The sequence below is a fragment of the Lutjanus erythropterus genome, chromosome 8, assembly GCF_056507025.1.
Source record: "Lutjanus erythropterus isolate fLutEry1 chromosome 8, fLutEry1.hap2, whole genome shotgun sequence".
Lineage (NCBI taxonomy): Eukaryota > Metazoa > Chordata > Actinopteri > Lutjaniformes > Lutjanidae > Lutjanus > Lutjanus erythropterus.
In genome coordinates this window covers 706,310-712,810 of record NC_139324.1, presented here as the reverse complement: position 1 = coordinate 712,810, position 6,501 = coordinate 706,310, and the positions used below count along the sequence as shown (strand labels likewise).

At 43.9% G+C, this 6,501-nt stretch overlaps 1 long non-coding RNA gene across 1 annotated transcript; it reads right to left on the bottom strand.

Annotated features, from left to right (window-relative positions):
- Positions 1 to 852: 852 nt before the first annotated feature.
- LOC146322268 (uncharacterized) lies at positions 853 to 1,905 on the bottom strand. Its single transcript, XR_014771282.1, has 4 exons — positions 1,763 to 1,905; positions 1,423 to 1,506; positions 1,191 to 1,275; positions 853 to 955 (listed from the first exon to the last, which is right to left on the bottom strand). It is a non-coding gene; the product is annotated as an uncharacterized LOC146322268 (long non-coding RNA).
- Positions 1,906 to 6,501: the final 4,596 nt, after the last annotated feature.

The following is a 6,501-nucleotide window of genomic DNA, read 5'->3' as shown; positions in this document are numbered from 1 at the left end:
TCTCACAGAGAAACACAGACTCTCCCGTTTTACGTATAGGCCTCCTTATACGGTTGTTTAATTTTATAAGTGCATCTGGTTGGTGTCGATGCCATTAACCATCACGTTAGTTTTGACTGTTGGTCTGTGCATTTCCTGATCAGCTAAACCAGCGCCGGAAAGACTAGAATAGTTGCACCAGTTAAAATAGAAGTGTCCCGTCAAAATTTAAAATCTATTAAGAATTTATTGGTTATAGGTCCAGGTCCATATAGGACGGCGTGCGGGTCAGGACTCGGACCGCGGTCCGCCTGTTAGGGACCCCTGCTATATAGGATACTTACAGATGGTCTGGGTCCATCTGAAGATTAGCAATGAATGTTGAGTAAAAAGCACATAGCTGCACTGCCTTTTCCTGTCCCTGGGAGGAGAGGAGAGGAGAGGAGAGGAGAGGAAACTTTAGCGCCATGTCTGGAAATCAGCAGTTTTCAGAGTCATGGTGTAACACTATAGTGTTCATGACTGACAGAAAAACACAGTCACATACCAGGTACAGGTCAGGTATATTTGTCGTAGCCTCTCAGTGTGGCTTAGCTGTGCAAAGCACACTCAAGTGTTGCTGTCGGTACCGCACTGCTTCGTTGACATGTGTCCTACTTCACGTTTGGTCAAGACATATAGCTGCACTACCTGTTCCTGTCCCTCGGTCCATGTGGCTCTGGTTATGTGACGAGAGGAGAGGACACTATAAGACTGATGATGTAGACAGCCAACACAAACAACCCACAGTTATTTGTTGTCTGGAAATCAACAGTTTTCAGTCATGCTGTAACACTACAGTGTTTATGACTGACAGAAAAACACAGTCGCATATGAGGTACAGGTCAGGCAGTTGTCAGGTGTATTCATCGTAGCCTCTCAGTGTGGCTTAGCTGTGCAAAGCACGGTCAAATGTTGCTGGAGCCCTCCTTGATTTCTGTTTGTTGTTCATGAAGGACACAAGCACACAAACATAAAAAAAGGATATGACAGTTGGCATATACCATAACAGTCTGTGGTTTTGCACATGTACATCACAGAACTCTCTGTTTAACACTTGAGTGTCAGAGCAAAACAGAAGGAGCAGTGACTGAACCTTTAAATGTTTTCACATTATAACTATTGCTCATACTAATGGTATGCACAATCTATGAACTGTAAAGTTGACTTACAGCATGTTTGACTCCAGCTCAAGATGACTGCTGATGTTGCTTGTTGCTTCATTGACGTGTGTCCAACTTCACATCTTGTCAGAGCCTTGTGAGAGGAAGAGAAAAATGTTACACCATTGATGCATATAAAAAAAGCACAATGCAGACAGTGTACATTACATGCTTATATACCACTAATACACAATAAAAAAGAGACACATATCATGCATGGGAGTAGGCTGTTCTTATTTACCTGGCACAGGTCGATTTATAGAGCAGATAGTAGTGGTGTGTTCCTGTGAGTTTTGTCTCTCCATCTCTGGAACATGTTTGTTTCCTGTTAAGAACAAGTGCACAAACACAGATCAACACTCATTTACATGTTTACCTCTGCAAATGAAAATAATAATAAAAAAAAAAATTCAAGATGTTGCTAGTTATGTATGTTAATTATTTCATGTTTATAGATCAGTGGAAGAGAGAGATGACATTAACCAATGATGTACATGATCAGAATTTACTGTGTCCGTAAGTATAACTATAAGTTATTGGCAGCATTCAAAGAATCAAAGAAAACAAACATAGTTACCCACCAGGTCCAGGTCGTGCTCCAGGTCAAATAATGGTGAAGCACTGGCCTCTTGGTGTGCCGACTCCCACTCCCAGGTACATGGATGCTTTAGGTTAGCGGTGAGGACAGCAGTGGCGGGTTGCTGGACTCCATCTCCTCATGCACTGTGCTGAGACCAGGGGTGTATTCTAGGTTTAGTGAAAAATCTCAGTTAGTTAATCTTGACATAAGTAAAACTCTGGATTAACAGTGGGCCATTTACAATGGAAAATTATTATTTTCTAGGTGGACCTTGTTCAGGTGGCTAAAATATGTTTTGTTACTGACCCTGTCCACAGTAGTACACTGCTAGCTTCCCTAATGGTGCTCCTCTCTGCTTGTCCCAATTGGTGGTGTGCTGACTCAAATTCACTGTAGTTAATACACTGACTATAGATAAGGTCCTCACATAACCCCACTTCAAATAAGCTGAATGATCCCTTTAAAAGCTATTAAAATTGTTTTAAAGGAACTTGGCTTTTTTGTTTACCAACAAATAGTATATCAACATGTTTTGTGAGAAAACTTCAACAAAGCATGACATTAGACTAACTTATGCAACTTCAAGAAAGCAGACTGACATAAAAGAAACATTTACACTTTTTAAGTCTGCCTTTATTTACTTCAACTGCAGTGGGATGAATTTATTACAGTAAAACAATTAAATTTCTTAAAGGGATGCTTCAGCATCATGTTCACTGTAAATGCTGTAGTGTAAGTGTCATTCAGTGTGCCTGATGTACAATTCACATAGGCATCACTAACTATAGCCAGAAAATTTTGCACAAAACTTTGAGTGTGCCTTATGCTCACTGCCAACTAGTATTTCCACCATACTGCCAGCAGTAATAATAGCACTAAATGTATCATTGAAGTTGTGCATGTGTGCTGTTGTGCTGTACAAGGATTACCAACAAAGGTCCACACTTTCTTTGGTAACTTTGGGGCCTGTATGTAACCATAAAAGCCTGAGACCACATGTTGGCTCCCAAGAGAACAAAAGAACAGAGTCAACCCCCTCTTTTTGGATGACTCAGCAGAGTCAAACCCCAGCAGAACCCCCGCTGACCAGCAGGGGTCCCCGGGGAATCCACAGCTCCCATTCGGTGAAATCCGCCATGGCCAATGATGTCACGCAGGACTATAATAACGCGAAGCGCACCCGAAGGCAGCGCTTCCGACTGTGACCCCATAGTCAATGGAAGTGACCAGTAACTGCTCCTAAAGTTAGAAACTCGCCCCACGTGGCGACGCTTTAGCAAGAGTTACTACTGTGCAATTAGACGCGTTAGGCCTACGGATTTCCCTCGCTGGTCGAGTTGATTTCCTCTCCTCTCCTCCACTCTGTGCGCCGAGGAACACAGAGCCGCCCGGTACGAGACCACGGATTGACCCTCTCGACCAGATGCCCGCGGATGCGAAGCCTGGCAGATAACAAAGACTGCCCGCTTCAAGAAGAAGGACAAGGACCCCTTCTTACCGAGTGATTCCCCGCTACGAGCCGGAATCGACTCGCCTCGCCAGAGACTTGCCCGCTAACCCCGTTACCTCTGCCGCAACCAGGACGCACGAGGAACGACGATACATCACTCCACTTTCTGCAACAGTAAGAGGCTTTAGCTCTGGGCAGATATAAGATAGTGTGTGTTTTCTTTATACCATTTGTAAGGGCTTGTTAATACGGACCGCCACGTCCGGGTTTATGCTGCAATTTTAATGTCGTAAGATATTGCCTGTGTTGCTGTGTTTGTTATTCTCCTTCCGCTCAATTGTGTCTGCTCGTGATACATAGTGATCCGACCTCATCGGACCGCTATCGTGTCGCCTCGCACTCGGGATTGGTCAGTACTTCCGCTGTGTTGGCTCAATGTCCAGATTCACGCCGCTCACCAGCTGAGCCGAGCGCGTCTCTGCGTAACACAGACGGGTTACTGCACCTCAATACCACCTGCGTGACGACACCCTTGAGTGCTTTCCTTTCTCTCCCTCTTCCCTACTAACCTACACTTGGAGCCGAGTAACTTGAATCTCCCTCGCTCCCGACACCCCTCCTTTATTGTGAGTCACGTGCGTTCTTGGCGAGCCACCATTACGGGCGTGGTCAGTGGCCCTCGCATGACGCAGCCTGCAGCGTCACCGCCGCCATCTTGCCACGTCACACCCCCCCCCCCCCCCCACTCTCTCACACACCTCGTTCCCATACACACGCACACACACACACACACTCGCTCAACCACCCACTTCCTTCCACACTCTCTCTCTCACACACACACACACACACACACCCTTCTTGATTGTGTAATGTTTTGTAGTTGCTAGGGTTTATACAGCAATGTTGATGTTGGTTATGAATTAATGTCAGCAGTGACAAGAAACCCTGTCATATTGCAGAGAGAAGGTGTCCTGGTTTTTCGTTGCATATTGTGATAAAGCAGGTTGACGAGGTCAGTGCCTGAGCTCCACTCCTTCTTCTGAATACTCTGAGACTGAATTACGTCTGATCATTGGTCCGGGTTTTCCCGGTGGTGCCCCGTTATAAGATAAATAGAATATTATGCTTATGTAATAATTAATTAATTATTAATTAATTAATCATTTTTTTAATAATCCATAATTAATATTATTAATTATGAATTATTGCCAATGATCTTATGTAGCTCCTTCCCTGCACAACAGTGCGTGTGTCCGTGCACGTGTGTGTGCGTGCATGCACTATTGTGCATGTTTGTATGTGTATGGGTGAGTGTGTGCGTGTCTGTGTGTCTTGCTTACACATTGGATGCATGTTCACTCATAGCTGCTGGCCATAGCAGCCATTGAATATCTAGCTCTAAGGCTAATATCCATCACTGCCTACTGCCATTTTTATTGTCAGCCATTTTGTTCTTCTCTCACTTACACCCCTTCTCAGATTCAGACTTCAGTGTTCTCTCAACATACACAAATTGCACATCAGATTGTAGGAAAAGCTGTGCCGGTAGCAACATGTGACCACAGAAACAAAAGGACTTACAGTTTTGGCTCAGCAAGGTCAAAAAGGACAAGTTTTCCAACCAACTGCCCCATTCACTCCCATATTAACTCAGATTAAGACCTTCAGGAGAAAAGCAGATTACCCCAGTTCTTTAAATCGTTGGTGTGGCCACATATTTGGCACCACAAGAATAAAATTTACATGGCTGTGTTCGCAGTCTTCTCACTCAACATGTGTTTGGTTTGGCTGTGGGACTTAGTGTCTGTCACTCAGAGGCAGTAGTTCGAGAGGCAGATTTTCATCAAATGCATGTCTTGCCTACACAGTGGATACATGTCCACCCACAGTTGCTGGGCAGAAATTGTCAAAGCTGATTGTGATTGGTTTAACTGAATGTCTGGCTCTAAGTCTAATATACATAGCTGCCTACTACCATTGTTCTTCTGTCCCATTTAAGGCAGCTAAACACAGTCCACAGTCAAATAATGTACTCTGTTGTTACTCTGAGTTCAGATTTTACTTCACTCACCACTCAAGCGCAGCCTCCAAACGTAACGTATACTTTGCCTAGAAACAATATATTAGTCTCATCTTATGTATCTCAGTTTATCTGTGTGTATGTCTGCTCAAACTATGCAGCACCAGTTATGACTGTTTTTATCCATAGGTTCGCCAGAAAGTACATTCATAATAAATATTCAAATTCTAGGCACTTCTACACACACTACATTAAGCAAAAGTTCACACATAACCAACAATCTTTACGTAATAAAGCTATCAGCTAATAATTGTCAAATAAAAACACAATCACATGAGACATAATTAAACATAAACACAACAATTAGCCTATATATACCTTAGCTGACTTAATGCTTAAGTATACTGAATATAAGATTCAGTCTTTCCCTCAAGATGCCCTTTGCTTTATTTATTTATTTTATTTAATATTTACTGTCACACTGTCTCTCCTCCTCTCTCTCACCTGTGGTTTGTGCTTTACTGAAGCTAGGGCTACATTCATATACACAGAGGAACGGGGGGAGACAGGCGCGTGTTACTGCAGATATGTTACTGCAGCTAACAGGCAGCACCAAGTTAGCTAGCTCAACTGTCATGACAAGAAATTGGCTCTTCGCTCACCGCCAGGTAGGGCGCAGAGGCGCCGAGGGGACGCGGAGGAGCTCAGGTATACGTCATCGAGAAGTGCGAGCTATTCACCGTTGCTAGGCAACACCAAACGCTACTTGTCACTCCGGAAAGAAAAAGGACAAGGAGGAAAAAGCAGACTCAACTTCAGCAAAAACTAACCACAGCTCTATGTAACAACATGATAGGATTTACTGTTGCTGAGCTAAAGGACAGTTTACATAGCTACGAAGCACTGATCCTGTCACTGTGTCTGCCTGGAATAGCGAACGTACACAAACAGCTAAACTAACGTTAGCATTGTATTTAGCTTAACGGTAGCTCATAAACTCTGCCTAATCACAAGCCTGGTAGCCCGATCTGACTACTGACATTTCGTAAAGCAATACTCTTCCTGCCGAGATCGTGGTATCATGTGTTATACAGTTCGGGGAACTCGGAAACACAGAGAATGAGTTTTTCTTCCATTTTCTCTCCCTCCTCTATTTGTATGTGTCGCTTTTGGCTACGTCACATTCAGCTGTTATCTCATTGGTTGCGCTTGGAAAGGTCAGCGGCAAACGAGGTCAAAGTTGACCTTTGGGCGCAGCGCTGAGCGGCAC